General features: G+C 40.4%; 1 protein-coding gene and 1 pseudogene across 7 annotated transcripts in view; one reads left to right on the top strand and one right to left on the bottom strand.

The window, feature by feature from the left end:
* Ppp1r12b (protein phosphatase 1 regulatory subunit 12B) overlaps nt 1-18006 on the top strand; it is a 201797-nt gene that overhangs the window by 6773 nt on the left and 177018 nt on the right. The window lies entirely within an intron of this gene.
* On the bottom strand, nt 4100-4722 carry LOC125359477 (annotated as a pseudogene).

Raw genomic sequence — 18006 nt, 5'->3', positions numbered from 1 at the left:
TTTTTTTTTCTTACAATATTTTCTCTGTATTTATTTATTTATTTATACTTTCAAACAGGGTTCCACTGTGTAGTCCAGGGTGTCTTGGAGTTTGCAATCTCCCTGCTTTTGTTTCCCAAATGCTTCCTGAGTAGGCAGGAATCCAGGTATGAGCCATCAATGTCTGGCTTCTTTTTGTTTTTCTAATATTAAGAGAAATTTCCTGCCTTGTCTCTACAGAGACTTAAAAAAAAATGTGCTATCTTTATAGCGTGTGTGGGAATGTCATAATGAAAATCTTTATTTTGTAGACTTAATATTCACTAATAAAAATAAAATTAACCTTTGTAAGTAAGAAATGGAGTGGTGTTTCTTAATTTTTTCTCACATATTTATTGTGTATTTCCTAGATACCAGATACTGTAGGGATGCAAAGAGGGCCTGGCCCCTGTCCTCAGGATCCCACAGTTGCTGCAGAACTCATATTTCTTTGTTTGTTTATTTCAACCTTATACTATACCATTATTTATTTATTTTCCTCTTTTTTATTATTATTATAAATGTCATGTACAGAGAAGTAACAGTTACATTAGTCAGGTAAAGAGTACAGTTCTTTTTGGACAATGTCACCCCTTCTCCCCCTCTCCCAGGTTTTCCCTCCCATTCCCCCTCCCCCACAAGCTGTACAGTTAGTTCATTTTCAACATAGCATTCAGTAAGTACCACTGCTGCATTGTTTACCCTTTGTCCACCCATTTTTGTGTCTCCCCTTACCCTCTCAAAGATAAACAAGACAAAAGAAAATAGCAACAAAGTAAAAACCTCTTGTTTCTATTTCCTAGAGTTCATTTCCGTAAAAAACCCAACTATATATATAAAGATAATCAAGTCCTTGTCCTTAGTCTTAAAATAAATATGCCTATTCTTTAACTAAATTTTCAAATAATTGTTTTATTCTCTATCCTGTGAGTTTCTAAGCTCTCTAACTCTTTTTGGGCCCACTGGCTCAGTGAGAGGAGACAGTAATAGCTTCAACTCTGGGATGCTACACCAGTGCAAAAGGCTACCAGGACCACTTGAAAGTACATCTGGAGTTGCAGGGCTATCATATGCATTTGTTGGTTAGAGTATTATGAAATTCCTGGAAAGTATCTCAAAAAAGAACATCAGAGGACAACCTGTGGTCTTTCAATGTCATTTTTTTTTTTTTTTTTTGTCTGTCGTGGGGCTTGAACTCTGGGCCTGGGGGGCACTGCCGCTGAGCACTTCAGCTCAAGGCTAGCGCTCTACCACTTGAGCCACCGTGCCACTTCCAGTTTTCTGGTGGTTAATTGGAGATAAGAGTATCTCAGACTTTCCTGTCTGGGCTGGCTTTGAACTGTAATCCTCAGATCTCAGCTTTCTGAGTAGCTAGGGTTGTAGGCATGAGCCTTGGTGCTGGCTCATGTCACTTTTCAAATAAGAAATCTGAGAGCTTGGAAAGAAGACAGAGGAATACCTTAAGCAAAGCACAGAAATAAGTATAATGAAATGTTCTTTATAAATAAGATTTCTGCCTAGTATTCTTCCCTCCTCTCCTTTCTCTTCTCCTCTCCTTTCCTTTCCCTTCTTTCCTCCTAGAGATTAAACCCCAGGCCTCAGGCATGCTCCACAAGTGCTCCACCACTGGCGCCAGTCTCCTACCCTATTCTTGTTTATCTATGAAAATCTAGTTTGCAAATCACCTTGAGAAAAAATGAAATGTTCTCTAAATTTGTTTGACAAACTTTTGAAGAAGGATGATACCTTAAGTTATATCTGTCTTTCAAAAGTGTTGACATAACAGAAACATTGTGGGATAATTATTCACATTCCAAAAGAATCTAACGGTTCTTTTCAGAATTCGTTTCACATTTGATTTATTCATCTTCCCATTTATCACTAAGAACATGATAATATTAATGTAAGAGTATTTAAAAGAAAAAAGTTGGAACAAATAGTACCCTAACACGTCAACTATATTTATTTTTCTCTATTCTTTCACAGGCCCATTTTTGTTTGGTAGTTTTGTTTTTGTTGCCAGTCCTCGACCTTGAACTCAAGGGCCTGAGCACTGTCCCTGGCTTTTTCTCAAGGCTAGCACTCGGCCACTTGAGCCACAGTGCCACTTCTGGCCATTTTCTATATATGTGGTGCGAGGAATTGAATCCAGGGCTTCATGTATAGGAAGCAAGCACTCTTGCCTCTAGGCCATATTCCCAGCCCCTTCCCCCCCCCCCCCGCCCCCGCCTGTTTTTTAGTTGAGTTTTATAAATATCTTGACATAATTGAACCTGTGGTATGTTATAACTTATAAGGGAAGAAGAGTTTTATTTGTTAGTTGGAGATGAGGTCTCTCAGACTTTTCTGCTCAGGCTGACTTTTTTTTTGGCCAGTCCTGGGCCTTGGACTCAGGGCCTGAGTACTGTCCCTGGCTTCCTTTTTGCTCAAGGCTAGCACTCTGCCACTTGAGCCACAGCGCCACTTCTGGCCGTTTTCTGTATATGTGGTGCTGGGGAATCGAACCCAGGGCCTCATGTATACGAGGCAAACACTCTTGCCACTAGGCCATATCCCCAGCCCGTGACTTTGAACTGTGATCTTCTAGGTCTCAGATTCCTGAGTAGCTAGGTTTACATTGATGAACCATCAGTGCTGATGGACCTTGTTGTACATGCTATACAAGAACTTTACCACTCACATTCACTCCAGCATTTGCTAATTGTTTTAAGATAAAGAATAGATGCACAGCTATTAATTTTTGATGTCTTTTGATCCTAAGAACATTGTGGTTATTGGGTTAAGGGATTAAAGAACATAAAGCATAAAAGGGTTATAGTGGCATTGTTTTTCCTATCAGTGCTTTAAAAGTGCCAGTTTTCAAGCCTTGCTGGCTTATTTAGTGTGTGTGTGTGTGTGTGTGTGTGTGTGTGTGTGTGTGTGTGTGTGTGTCCGTCCTGGGGCTTGATCTTAGGGTCTGGTCCCTGAGGTTTTGGGCTCAAGGCTAATAATGCTCTACCACTTGATGTACAGCTGTTTCAAACTGCAATCCTTAGATCTCAGCCTCCTAAGTAGCTAGGATTATAGGACCAATTTGATTAGCTTTTTTATTTTTTATTTTGCCTGGGACTTGAACTCTGGGCCTAGTCCCTGTCCCTGAGTTCTTTTGCTCAAGGCATAGCTTTACCACTTTGAGCCACAGCTCCATTTTAGTATATTGAGTGGTTACTTGGAGAGCATTCTTACGACACTTTTCTGCCCAGTCTGGATTTGAACTATAATCCTCAGATCTTATCCTCAGTAACTAGGATTACAAGTGGGAGCCACTGGTGCCCAGCTAAGTCTGTTTTCATTTTTTTCTTTACCACCAATTTAGTTCAGGTCATTGTCTCTTGTCCTGGTTACAAAAATCATACTGAATGATTTCTGTGCTCCTACTATTGCCCTTCCACAACAAGTTTTTATACTTCATCTAGGAAGAGTTGACTATTTCACACCTTCTTATAATCATTTATTGCTTGTCATTACCAAATTCTCTACTCTTCTTGTCATTCCCAACAACAACCTTAGTCATCATAATTTCTTCAGTCATTTAATATTCTTTGTCTCCAAGTTTCTAGTATGCTCCCATCTACTTTCCTAATCCTTATTGTCTGTCTTCTTTGCCCAACCATTTTTTAGGCCTGGCCTCCAAGGGGCTCTGTTCATCTGTCTTTTGTCATATTAGGTGTTTCTCTTATTTTTTTCTTGGTATCTTATAGCTAGCCTGTCATATAATGTTATAGTTAATTGGCTGTCTTCCCTCAGCCAAACTTCAAGCTCTGGGAGGATAGAGACTATATTATTATGTTAAATTGCAATATATAGTGGGTTGTTGTTTTTTTGCCAGTCCTGGGCCTTGAACTCAGGGCCTGAGCACTGTCCCTGGCTTCTTTTTGCTCAAGCAAAAAGAAGTGAGTGGAGCACTCTGCCACTTGAGCCACAGCGCCACTTTTGGCCATTTTCTATATATGTGGTGCTGAGGAATTGAACCCAGGGCTTCATATATATGAAGCAAGCACTCTTGCCACTAGGCCATATTCCCAGCCCTATATTAAGTTTTAATCATTGTGAATATTTGTTTAATGAATGGGCTAAACAGAGAAAGAGGGTTGTGGCAAAACAGTAATTTGTTTTAATTAGTAATTAGTTGAAAATTGGGATCATATTTTAAATCTTTTCAATCATATGATTTTATTTTCTCCCTTCAACCATAATAATATGGTGTCTACACTTTGTCTTAACTAGCATGCCTGTCAACACAGGCTTAGCAATCCCACTTATAGACAAGGCAAATGCTGCTTCTTTAAATGGTTTCACCTGCACCTCCTGGTTATTCGTCCCAAGTTGCTTCTATACTTGGCGTTGTCTTCACTATACTATGTGTCTACTTGGCTAAATCTCATTCCAGACTTTACCACTCCATGGCTTCCATGATTTGCCATGTTTTCACACAAAATGTGTCTGGACCTTGCTGCATTGCCACCTCCTTCAGGGCCCTGAGCTTTCCTCATCAGTATTATCATTCCTTCCCTTCTTTTTCAGAGCTTCTTTTTCCTTTGGGTAATCTCTTCTAAGCTTCCACATTTCAGATTCTTCAACTTCATTTGCTTCAGAGTACTTGATTTTGTTTTTATTAATTGATTTTCTTCTCTCCCCTTTCTTTCCTTTCCTTCCTTCGCTCTCTCCTTCCAACCACTCCCCTCCCCTTTTGGAGTTTTGGGGATTGAACCAAGGGACTTGCACAAGCACTGTCTTATGACTGTGCTACATTCCCAGCCCAGTGAATAATTCTTGATTTTTCAAAAAAATTTTTTTTATTAGTTAAACTTCAGTTGGTTAAAGCTTGAAGGGAATTAGGAACTTGATATATTCTAAATACCAAGAAGTCATTTCTAAAGACCAAGAAGACTAGAAGAGCATAAATTCAGACCGCAGATGCTAAAAATATTACAGAATTGAGATTCTTGACCTTGAAGGAGTATAGCAAGGTCAGGAGCATACATTTGGAATAGTGTGCTTTGGCCCAGTTCTCTTTGCTGTGTATCATAGGTTACAATTTGAGATCATCTGTAATTGACACAGATCATCTGTATTGATCATCTGTAAATTGAATGGATTGGTAGAAATGTGAGAATGGCAGTAAGAATAAAAAAACGGATTTTTTTTTTTAGTGTAGCCTTGGGATTGGCATATAAATGCAATCCTTTTATAAATTATATGTGCATTACAGAATTATTTTTATTTATTTGCTATAAGAATTACATTGTAGGCTGGGGATATGGCCTAGTGGCAATAGTGCCTGCCTCATATACATGAGGCCCTGGGTTCGATTCCCCAGCACCACATATACAGAAAATGGCCAGAAGTGGCGCTGTGGCTCAAGTGGCAGAGTGCTAGCCTTGAGCAAAAAGAAGCCAGGGACAGTGCTCAGGCCCTGAGTCCAAGCCCCAGGACTGGCCAAAAAAAAAAAAAAAAGAATTACATTGTAAATTGTTAATATTTAATAAAGAAATCTAGAAAATTATAATAGGATAATGGACCAAACCAGTGTGCATTGAAACCAGTGTTTTTCAACCTGAATTTTTTGTTTTTAAATGCTGGGAGACTGTTGGTCAGCAGTACAATGCTTCTTGGTCTCAAAAGGATAAAGAAAGAAAAGCATTTTTTTTCCTCCAGGAACTTTATTCTCTGTTTAATGAGAGTAGGCATAACTACTTGAATTATAAAAAAGAAAGTAATAGCTGTTTAAGTGTAGTAATAGTGGAATGACTATATTGGTACCTTAAGTTAACTGTTTTGAAGAGCTAGAGTTTAGTTTCATTTGGGAAAGCATAGTTCCTGCCACACTGAGCATCTTAAAGCTCTTTATTTATTTATTAAATATTTTAGAGCAGAATAGTTATGTGAAAAGGGTAGTAAATTTTTGTTGTTGTCATGGGGCTTGAACTCAGGGCCTGGGAATTGTCGCTGAGCTTTTCTGCTCAAGGTTAGCCCTCCAGCATTTGGATCCACAGCTCTACTTCCGGTTTTCTGGTAATTAATTTGAGATAAGAGTCTCACAGACTGGCAGGCAATTAATTGGAGATAAGAGTCTCACATACTGGCAGGCAATTAATTGGAGATAAGAGTCTCACAGACAGGCAAGCAAAGACTAAAAAGAAGACAAAGAACTGGGGCTGGGATATTGTATAATGATAGAGCATGTACATAGTATGCCCAAGGCCCTGGAATTGATCCTTAGCACAAAACCCAAACCAAATCACAGTAAATTACTAAGATAGCTCTTTGGGCAATAATGAAGGTATAAGTATAGTAAGATGTGAGACATTTAGGAACAACACTAGGGCTAAAAACATGGTTCTAGTGATAGAGCACCAGCTAGCAGGCTTGCTGAGTTCAAACACTAAAACACCAATACTGTAAGATCCACCCCTGGGAGGGCTCCATGCAGATGCCCCCCACCTGTTTAAGTCTTCGCCCAGTACCTATGTTACCTAGGTAATGGGCACCCCTGAAGGCAGTTATCTCCTTCTCTGAGGTCACATCCAATTCACCTGGCCATACCTCCTGCCTTCCCTATATAATCTGGCTCAACACGAACGAGTCCCTGCTCTCTTTCCTTTTCTCTTACTCTCTCTTGCTGCCTTTCTCTCTTTCCTTTTCTCTCTTTTTCTCTTCTTCCTTCCCCTCTGTCTCCCTGCACCTCCATCTCGCGTGAGCTGGCAGTTTGCTCTCCCAATAAACTCCCTTCTTTTGAACCATGTGGCGGGTTTCCTTTCCAGCGAACCTTACAAATACTACAATAAAGAGGAGGAGGAGGAGGAGGAGGAAGATTACTGAGATCATAGATATTAGGAGAAGGAAAAGCCAAAGATAGTCTTAAAATATTTAGAATGATACTGATATTCAGCCAATATTTATTAAGCATTTGTACTGTGCTGGTGAGAATTGAAATAGTCCTCTTTCATATAGCTTTCATCCTAAACTGTAACTTGAACAGCAGTGGAGTGCCCAGGAAAGAAAGCGAGTATTGAGGGTAGCTAGGTTTCTCATCCTAGCTTTGAACACAAATTGAGAACACAGGAAAGAAAGTGGTGTTGAGAATGAGAGCTTTTTTTTTTTTTTAAATTCTGTCCTATAACTTGAATGCAAATAAGGAGTACGAAAGGAAAGCTGGTGTTGAGGATCATAAATGAGAAATCCAACATTACCTCCATGAACAATTGGAGTTGAGAGTCAGATTTTAAATCAGGCAAGCCTGGTGTGATGTCATAAACCGTAATCTCAACACTTGGGAGGCTGAGTGAGGAAGAACTCAAGTTCAAGGCCAACCTGGGCTATATAGTGATACTCTATCTCAAAAATAAAGGACAAGAAGAACAAAAAACTCAACCAGGGCTGAGAATGTGGCTTAGCAGTAGAGTGCTTGCCTAGCATGCATGAAGGCCTGGGTTCAGTTCCTCAGCACCACATAAACAGAAAAAGCCAGAAGTGGTGCTGTGGCTCAAGAGGTAGAGTGCTAGCCTTGAGCAAAAAGAAGTCAGGGACAGCGCTCAGGCGAGTTCCAAGCCTTCAGGACTGGCAAAAAAACAAAACAAAACAACTACTGGAACAAAAGCACCCTGCCAGAAAACCTAGCCCTAGTAGCTAGTAAAACGAACTGCCTTCAGTTTCCTTGAGTCTGTGGAGTTCATTATCCTTCCCTGCCTGTTACCATTCTGTTCTCAAACTTCTGAGTAGTGCTAAAGTGTCTGAGTGTCTTACTGGTTTGTTATCAAATAAACTGATTGTTATTTTAAAGAGGCAACAGTAGAATAGTGAAGAGCTCTGACTCTGGGCCCAACTACCTCATTTCAGTCCCGATTCTGTCCCTTGACTGTCTTATCTCAGGCAGATCACTTAATCTCCTTGTGCTTTAGTTTCCTTATAGGTAAAATGAGGATAATACTGTTTTAAACTTATGACATTGTTAGAGGAGAAATACTTCTGTACATTTGTACAGTGCTCAGAACACTGTCAGGCACAAAATAAGCTCTTAGAGGCATTTTTGTTAAATGAAGTGAAATTTCATTAAATGAAATGAAATATTTTGTTAAATATCTCCTTCTGAGTCTTAAAACCCACCAGTGTTTTAACCATTCTTAATGGTCTACTCTTCATTTCATGCTTCTAAGCACATCTTCATGTTCTGTCAACAACTCAATCATCTACTTCTCCCTCACATACACAGGAGAAAGAATATTCAATGTTCAGTATTTTCCTTCTACATCCAGAGTATCCACATTACCATTCTTCCTTTCTTCCTTCTTTTGCTGGCCGATACCATCCTTCCCTACCTCTTTTCAGAGGATAGTAAATCAGTTATATTTTCCTTTGCTTTCTCTAGTTCTTTAGAAAGAACATAAAGTTGTCTACCTTCTTCAAAATAAAAATGGCTGCCAGAAGAACCTCTCAGTCTTATCTTTCTGACAGTATCTTAAGCTTGCTCTCTCTCTCTCTCTCTCTCTCTCTCTCTCTCTCTCTCTCTCTCTCTCTCTCTCTCTCTCTCTCTCTCTCTCTCTCTCTCTCTCCAGTCCTGGGGCTTAGACTCAGGGCCTGAGCACTGTCCCTGGCTTCTTTTTTGCTCAAGGCTAGCACTCTACCACTTGAGCCACAGCACCACTGCTGGCCTTTTCTATATATGTGGTGCTGAGGAATGGAACCCAGGGCTTCATGTATACGAGGCAAGCACTCTTGCCACTAGGACATATTCCCAGCCCCAAACTCTTTCTTTTCTGAAATTCTCTTTAAGTCATATAACCCACTGTTGTGCTTTGCTGTGGTTCAAAAGAAACTACTTTCTCAGAGCTACTAGTCTTCTGGAATGTGACACATTACCATTCTTTCTTCATACCTAATTTTGTCTATTTTATATTTTTCTACTTTTGTCCTTTATTAATTATAGCTTTATTCTTTAGCTTCCAAAACAATTCCTCCTTTTCTAGATCCTCCTCCTATTTCATGAGTCACTCTTCCATTCTTGCTTGCCTATTCTTCTTCCACTGCTTACTTTTATTTCCTGGAATTCCAAACCCATTTTCTTTCTATCCTTTGTTCATTTGTAACCTTACCCACTCCATGGCCTCATTTGTTTCTTGTGTACTAATGATGTCTAGCTCTTTCTAGGCCCGACCTTTCAAGATTTGACCTTTTCTCTGGAATTTTTTTCCTGGTGTTTCCAACTGCTTATTAGGCATACTGATACATGTATACTGAAGATTTGTCTCAGTCATTATTTCCAGAGCAAAACCACTTTACCAGTCACAAATTCTCTGCTCCTTCTTCTAAATTCTCTTCTTGCAAAAAAAGTATCACTAGCCACTCTGTCATCTGTGGCATTAATAATCCCACGATTGATTGGTGGCTGACTCCTGGAAATCATGGGGAAGGATGTTTAAAATAGAATACTGAGCTCTATCCTCCAAAAAGCCTGATTCAAAATACTGAGGTAGAACCTAGGAATCCTTATTTCCTTCCTTCCTTCCTTCCTTTCTTTTTTTTTTTTTTTTTTTGCCAGTCATGGGGCTTGAACTCAGGGCCTCAGCACTGTCCCTGGCTTCTTTTTGCTCAAGGCTAGCACTCTACCATTTGAGCCACAGCGCCAGTTCCGGCTTTTTCTGTATATATGGTGCTGAGGAATCGAACACAGGATTTCATGCATGCTAGGTAAGCACTCTGCCAGTAGGCCACATTCCCAGCCTTGAACCGAGGCTTTTTTTTTTTTTTTTTAATCTAATGCTCTTCCAAGTTTGGGAACTGCTGATAAAAACTGGAATTTTCCCACCGTTACGGTTTAGATCTGAAATACCTCCCCCACCCCTACCCCAGGAAGGCTTATGTGTGCTTGATCCCCAATGGTGTCATTTTCAGAGGTAGAGCTTTTGAAAAATGATTGAATCATGAGCGCTCTGACCCATCAATAGTTGTTTTTAAGATGAAAAGTCACATTATTAGATTGTCATGTAAAGATAACTCTGAAGGTACAATTAAGAGGAATTCCAAAAGTGAGGAAGTAAAAAATTTAAAAAGTGACCTATAGTATACTATAAAGATGATACATTAACTTATTCATAAACACTTTAAAATATTGAATAAGTTCACATAAGCAAGAGACCTTGAACTATGGCACTGGCAGTTTGAAATGGAAAGAAAAGTGAAGAGAGATTACAGAGCTAGAATTGAAAAGTTCTATTTTTTTCTTTTGTACTAAAACTGGCATTATCAGAATTCTCACTGACGTACAGATGCCTGCACTGTACTTCATGCTGGTACTAGAGTTGTTGAATTTAGGGCATGTAGCTTGCACTTGCTTTGCTTTCTTGCTTAGCTGGTGTCCTATTATTTGAGTCAGGCCTTCAGTCTAGTCTTTTGCTGGTTATTTTGGAAATGGTGTCTTGAGGACTTTTCTGCCCATGCTGGCAGTAAACTACTCAGAAAAAGCCAGAAGTAGCACTGTGGCTCAAATGGTAGAGCATGAGCAAAACTTCCTGGCTTTGAACCTCCATCCTCCAGTACTCATCCTTCTGAGTTGTTAGGTATATATGCATATGTATGAGCCACCAGTTAGAAATTCCAATTTAGTAGATTCAGAGTCGAGCCCAGAAACCTGTATTTTTGCCAAGCATCCCACGTTATTCCAATACGGTTCTGCATTTTGAAGTCATTGACATATGGTATTGAAACAGTTTTCATTCTGTTTTATTAGTTTTCTTTCTTCCCCACTCCTCACTTGCTTTCACCTACCCACACAGGTATTACTTGCTATTTCCTCAGCACTCCTTCTGAACTTTTTGCTCATACTGTTCTTGTTGCCTAGTTTGCCCCTCTGCCCTTGTGTACTTGGTAAACCCTCCTAATCCTGCAAGGCTCAGCTCAGGTGTCATTTCCTCTGTGAAGTCTGCCAGAGGTTATTCCTCCTTCCTTCTTGTTCTCATAACATATTGTTCTTCCTAGTTTAGCAACTATGTGTGGTACTATCTTACACAACTTTGGAGTTCACTTTTCACATGCTGGTCTGCGTCTGATAACACATCTCAACCATCATTTTCTCCTTAGTACACAGCTTGAATACACGAATAGTTGAGTAAATTCTGGAAAATGAGCTCTTTCAGCACTGAGAAGAGCAAATGGCTACTGGATTTGACCCGTTGGAATTTACCTGTATGCAATTGAAAGTAATCAGAAGAGAAAGCTGAAGAACTAATATTTTGTGGGGGCTAAGGAAAGAGGTTTTGTAATAGAATGTTTCTAACCAGCCACTGTGTAAAAGCAGAAAAATTCTATTACAAATATATTTCAGGAGAAAATTATATAAATTAATTTGAATTCATACAAAATAGCTTTCCAATCATTTGGAATGTAGTAAAAAAAAAGTGAGAATGTTTGCGGTACAATGTGTTTACTTTGCATGCCACACATACCAAAAATGAAAGGAAAAAAGCAACAACAGAACAATAAACTATCTAGAAAAAAAAGGATAGACTTAATAGACTCAAGAAGAAATATGAAAGACCTGGTGAGAGAAAATATTTTATTAAAGAACATAAAGTATGTCTAAGTAAGTGGAGACATTCTGAATTGTGTCATTTGAGTTTGTTTCTTTTTTGTTTGTTTTGTTTGTCATGGGACTTTAACTTGATACCTGGGTACTGTTCCTGAGTCTTTTGCTCAAGGCTAGTGTTCTACTACTTTAAGCCACAGCGTCATTTCTGGGTTTTTAGTGGTTAGTTGGAATATATGTCTCAGCGACTTTCCAGCCCCAGCTGGCTTTGAACTTCGGTCATTAGATCTCAACCTGCTGAGTAGCTGTGATTACAGGCATGAGTCATCAGCACGGAGCCTGAGTTTCTTAATAATACTACTCCCTAATAGAACTCATAGTATTACATAGTAATTACTTAATAGGATGAAAGGTTTAAGGTAATCTGTGACACATAGTAGACTCCATAGTAATTGCTGAGTTTTTTGGCTGTGCGGATTGAACTCAAGGCCTAGACACTGCCCTGCGCGCCTCTGCTCAAGGCTAGCACTCTACCACTTGAGCCATAACTCCTCTTCTGGATTTTTTTTGGTGGTTAGTTGGAAATTGGAGTCTCACTGACTTTTCTGCCTGGGCTGGTTTTGAACCATGATGTTCAGATCTCAGCCTCCTGAGTAGTGATGAGTCACCCGTGCCTGGCCTAGCTGAGGTTTTAGTAGATAGTATGCCAGGAATTCTGGTTAACTCAATATTATCAGACACAGGAGACTTTCTATCTGGACTGTGTTGTAGCTGGCCCAGGATCAGTTAGGCACAGTGGAATGGCTTGCTTGGCAGGAGGCTTAAGCAGAGGGAGAGATCACCCTGGTAGGGCAAGTGGCAAGCGTGTTATCTCAGGTTGCTTGTATAACAGTTTTAATTAGAATCCCAAGTAACTGGAATAACATTCTTTCAGTGATCTTGGCTAAGCCTTCTGATCAATGCCTTTTTAAGAGTTTAAGAGAAGGAAACAAAAGACTTTCATTCTGTTAACTGCTTTCTTTTTACCAAATTCGTTGTTAGATTGGTAGATATGTCAGAAATGTCAGATTTTATTATTTATTTAATCCTATCTGTCTTCCACTATCATATACAGATTATTTGTATGAGTTGAAATTGGAAATAGGAGATAGGCTGTGTGTGTGTGTGTGTGTGTGTGTGTGTGTGTGTGTGCATGTGCACGTGTCTGGTGCCCTTTTTTTTTTTGCCAGTCCTGGGGCTTGGGACTCAGGGCCTGAGCACTGAGCCCTGCCTTCTTTTTGCTCAAGGCTAGCACTCTACCTCTAGAGCTATAGCACCACTTCTGCCTTTTTCTGTGTATGTGGTGCTGAGGAATCCAACCCAGGGTTTCATGCATGGTAGGCAAGAACTCTACTGCTAAACCACATTCCCAGCCCGCCTATTTTTTTTTCTTCAAGGCTAGGGCTGTGCCACTTAGGGCCACTGCTCCATTTCCCACCTTTTGATGGTTAATTGGAGGTAAGAATCTCATACATTTTCCTGCCTAGGCTGAGTACCTCAGATTCCATGATCCTGAGATCTTAGCCTCCAGAATAGCTAGGATTACAGATGTGAGCCACCAGCACCAGGTGAGATAGGCTTTTTTTTGCCTGTCCAGGGGATTGGACTTTGGGTCTGGGTGCTGTCCTTCAGCCTCTTTGTGCTCAAGGCTGGCACTCTACCACTTGAGCCACAGCACCACTTCTGGCTTTTTCTCTGTAGTTTATTGGAGGTAAGAGTCTCACAGACTTTCCTGCCAGGGTTGGTTTCAAACTGAGATCCTCAGATCTCAGCCTCCTCAGTAGCTAGGATTATAGGCATGAGCCACAGATGCCTACCTGGAGATGGGCTTTTGAATTACAAAACACTGACACTGTGATATGTGTGGATTCTCAGATATCTGCTACTCACTAATAACAGCATCTGGATGAACTTTGGATGTCTACTGGATATGCCAACATAGGTTTTATTCAAAATAGTCTTAGAAATTATTTCATATTTAACATTGTCATGTAACTAGAGATTTTCATCCTATTTATTAATGTATTAGGTTATGTTCTATGTTGTTAATTATACTATTAAGCAAATATACGTTTTTTTGTGTGTGGAAGGGCAATATTGTAGGCCCTAGGGAAATAATTACCGTCAAGAATCTCTGTATAGAAGTCTGGGCAGGAATTTACCTGTCAAAGATAACTGCAATAAAATGCAATATACTTTAGTCGGTGACTGGAAACTCAGGTAGTGGTGGTTTAGTATTTGCCAGGTAGGGAAGTCTACCTTAGGCTTCATGGAGAAGATGATGTTTAAACTGAGCCTTTAAGACCATGTGGTAGTTGTAAGCAGGAAAGCATATACCAGGGAGAGAAGATAGGATGTGGAGGAATTGTTAAAAAATGTCATGAGAGTAGTTTGTAACAGCTAGTAGCAATATGCAGGAGCAATTAAGTTGTACCAAGTATTGTTCCAACTTTTAGGCCTGTGTCACATGTCTCACTCATAACAGTTTTAAGCGGTCATTATTATTATCATTATTCCCAGTTTAATGATGAGATAACTGAGGCAGAAAGAAGTTCAAATTTATACTAGGTCTTACTGCTATTAAGTTTTACAGCTACCATTTGAATCTATACTTTCTGGCCAATGCTCTAAATCAAGGGTCAGCAAATTGTATATAGCCAACAGATCAAATCCAGCCTCCCACTTGCTTTTGTACACTCTACAAGTTAAAAATAGGCTTTGTATTTTTAATTAGTTTCAAAAATCAAAAGTGTATTATTTTGTTACATGTAAAACTTGCATGCAATCCCGATATTAGTGTCCATAAAGTTTTATTGGAAAGCAAGCTATAGTCATAGGTTTAGTACTGACTGTGGCTGCTTTTATATTACACTGACAGACTAGAGTGTCCTGAGAGCTCGATCCATAAAGCTGAAAAACTTTCTTTACAGGAAAACTTACCAAACCCACAATGATATAGGTATCAATGTGCTGTGTTATTCAGTAGCATATTTTATTTTATTATATTGCAAAAAGACCATGTGTTAATGGCAACACTTGGATTTATATACTACTCTTTTTTTTTTTTTTTTTTTTTTTTGCCAGTCCTGGGTTTAGACTCTGGGCCTTCTCTTAGAGCTCCTTTTGCCCTACCACTTAAGCCACAATACCACTTCCAGCTTTTTCTGTGATTAAGTGGAGATAAGAGTCTCACAGATTTACCTGCCTGGGCTTGTTTCAAACTGCAGTCCTCAGATCTTAGCCCCCTGAGTAGCCAGGATTACAGGTGTGAGCCACTGGTGCCCGGTTTAGTTCCTCTTTTTTATTTATTTATTATTTTTTGAAGAGGGGTTACTTGAGATTCAACTCAGGGCCTTATATATACTAGGCAAGTGCTCCACCACTAAGCTAGATACCCCCAGTCTCTTGTAATTTTTTTAAATCTGTTTTTGTGTTTATTCTCATGTCCTTACATCAACCCTGAGATAAAATTATTTTCTGTGTCCTTACATCAACCTGAAATGAAATTAACTGTGGTGCTTTCCATCTTACAGCCAGGAAACTTAGTTGGGAGGGGCTGTTACATTAAAATCTGACTCTTCTGCCTGTACAGTATCTTGTAGTATCTCCTTTTGGTTCTGAAATTTGCCCTCTACCTCTGTCCTAGATAGACAGTTGTTCACAGGTTGGGCCTGAGGCCACTCCATAAATGAGACAACTGAGATTTAAAAAGTAAGGTTACATACAGTCTTTCCTTAACCTTCACCATGTTTCCAATAGTATCTAAATTCTCTGTGTTGGCAAGCTTCATCCATTTCTGAGCCTACTGCCACAGAAGTGTTCCAGGAGTACTGGATTTGATTTCAGATAAATAAGTGCTTGCTATCAAAGGAGATGGAGGTGGGGAGGGTGGGTTCTCATTTTTACTTTCATAAAGGGATGTTACCACATTGCCAGGCTATGTGGCATGTCTTTGCCCTAGAAAGCAAATCTTAAATCCTTCTCTTTTTGGAACCATTCTTCTATTCTTGAACTTTTCCTGGATGTAGAAATGCCTTTTCTTACCAATTAAATCATAGAAGCTTCCTTTGCTGCTTTAGCACTGAGCTCAGTGAAAGGGAGTAGAATTTAACTTTTCTGAATGTGACCTCAAGGGAGGTTTGTGTTATTTATTGCTTGTGTTCTTCCCACTTCTCTGTCTACATTTGGGACAGAGCAGTTTGGTGTTAGATAGGCCATATTTCTTATAACATGCTTTTAGAAACAAACAAGATGTCTGAAGTCTTAACCAGTAGTGTCTTCTCTTTTAGCCTATTGGTGAATTTATGTTATCAGATAGACAAGCTTAGTTATACCCAGATTTGGGCTGCTGAAGCCCAGTAGAAACAAGCTGCTCCATGAGGGGAGATCAGCTGTGTTCTGCTCATAGCCAGTGTTTCCTTGGCCATGGGCAGTGCTGAGATCAGAGCAGTGTAGAAAAACAGTTTTCTGTCTAACAGATCAGACGCCTCAGGAAGTCAACTCATATGCTTCTGATGATGGCTAGAAGGTATAGATATTTGTCCATACTCAGTGAATAATTGCTTTAGATTTGTGCTTTCCACATGCATAAAATTTACTTTAAAAGAAAAAGTGAAGTATTGAGCTGTAGTTAGTGACATTCATGATGCAGTATTTGAAGAAATTATTACTACTGTCTAAAATGGAATGAGGGAATGGAGGGATAGATACATGATAGAGCAAGAATGATACTGTGTTAGTGATGGGCTAGACTTTATTCAGCTATGTGAAGCTTCACTAGAAATTTAATTTCTCTGTATGTTTGAGCATTTTTAGAATAAAAAAATAAAAAGGTAAAAAATAAACAAAAAGATAATTAATGTAATTGAATAAAACAGACTGGGTAGAGTGCATAAAGAAGGTAGGTAAATGCTGCTCAACTTTAGCCAGTTCTTACTTTGTGGAAATCTGGCCTTTTTAGTAAAGTTAAATATTCAAATTGTTTCTGTGTGTGTGTGTGTATATGTGTGTGTGTGTGTGTGTGTGTGTGTGTGTGTGTTGACTGTATGTGCTGGTTATGGAGTTTGAACTCGAGGCCTTGTGTTCTTTCTTGGCTTTTCACTCAACATTGGCACCTACCATATGAGCCAAGTCTTTCCTTCTGTCTTTTTGCTGGTTAATTAGAGAGAGGAGTCTCTAGGATTTGTTTTCCCAGGCTGGCTTTCAACTGTGATCCTCAGATCTCAGCCTCCTGAGTAGGTAGGATTACAGGCATGAGCTATCAGTGCCCTGCTCTAATTGTGAGAGTGTGTGCACTTGTGCTTGCTTGTCCAAGGGCTAGAACTCAGGGCCTGAGTACTGTCCCTGAACTTTTTGCTCAAGGCTAGCACTGTACTCTATTTCAAGCTTTTTGGTAGTTAGTTGAAGATAAGAGTCTCATGGACTTTCCTGACCAGGCTGGTTTCAAATCACAATCCTCGGTTTTCAGCCTTCTGAGTAGGATTACAGACATGAGACACTGGCACCTAGCATCTTTTATTTTTCTTTTTGAAAGGAGTATCAAATCTGTCCGTCCTTCCTTCCTTCGTTCCTTTGTTCTTTCCTCCCTCCTTCCCTCCCTCTCTCCCATCTTTCTCTTTCTTTCCCTCCTTCCCTCCCTCCCTCTCCCTCCCTCCCATCTTTCTCTCTCTTTCCCTCCCTCCCTCCATCCTTCTCCCTTCCTTCCTTCCTTCCTTCCTTCCTTCCTTCCTTCCTTCCTTCCTTCCTTCCTTCCTTCCTTTCTTCCTTCCTTCCTTCCTTCCTTCCTTCCCTCCCTCCCTCTCTCCTTCCCTCCCATCTTTCTCTCTCTTTCCCTTCCTCCCTCCCTCCATCCCTCTCTCTCTGCCTGCCTTCCTTCCTCCCTCCCTCCCTCCCTCTCTCCTTCCCTCCCATCTTTCTCTCTCTTTCCCTTCTTCCCTCCCTCCATCCCTCTCTCTGCCTGCCTTCCTTCCTCCCTCCCTCCCTCCCTCTCTCCTTCCCTCCCATCTTTCTCTCTCTCTTTCCCTCCCTCCCTCCTTCCTTCTCCCTCCCTCCCTCCCTCCCTTCCTTCCTTCCTTCCTCCCTCCCTCCCTCCCTTCCTTCCTTCCTCCTTCCCTCCCATCTTTCTCTCTCTCTTTCCCTCCCTCCCTCCCTCTCTCTCTCCCATCTTTCTCTCTCCCTCCCTCCCTCCCTCCCTCCCTCCCTCCCTCTCTCCCTCCCTCCCTCCCTCCCTCCCTCCCTCCCTCCCTCCCTCCCTCCCTCCCTCCCTTCCTTCTTTCCTTCCTCTCTGTCTTTCTGGAATAAACTCCCATTGTATAGCCCAAGCTGGCCTTGAACTCCTGCTTCTCTGGCTTCAACCTCCTAAGTACTAGTATTGTAGATGTATACCACTA

This window comes from Perognathus longimembris, chromosome 11 (assembly GCF_023159225.1).
Source record: "Perognathus longimembris pacificus isolate PPM17 chromosome 11, ASM2315922v1, whole genome shotgun sequence".
Lineage (NCBI taxonomy): Eukaryota > Metazoa > Chordata > Mammalia > Rodentia > Heteromyidae > Perognathus > Perognathus longimembris.
This window is presented reverse-complemented; position numbering and strand designations above follow the sequence as displayed.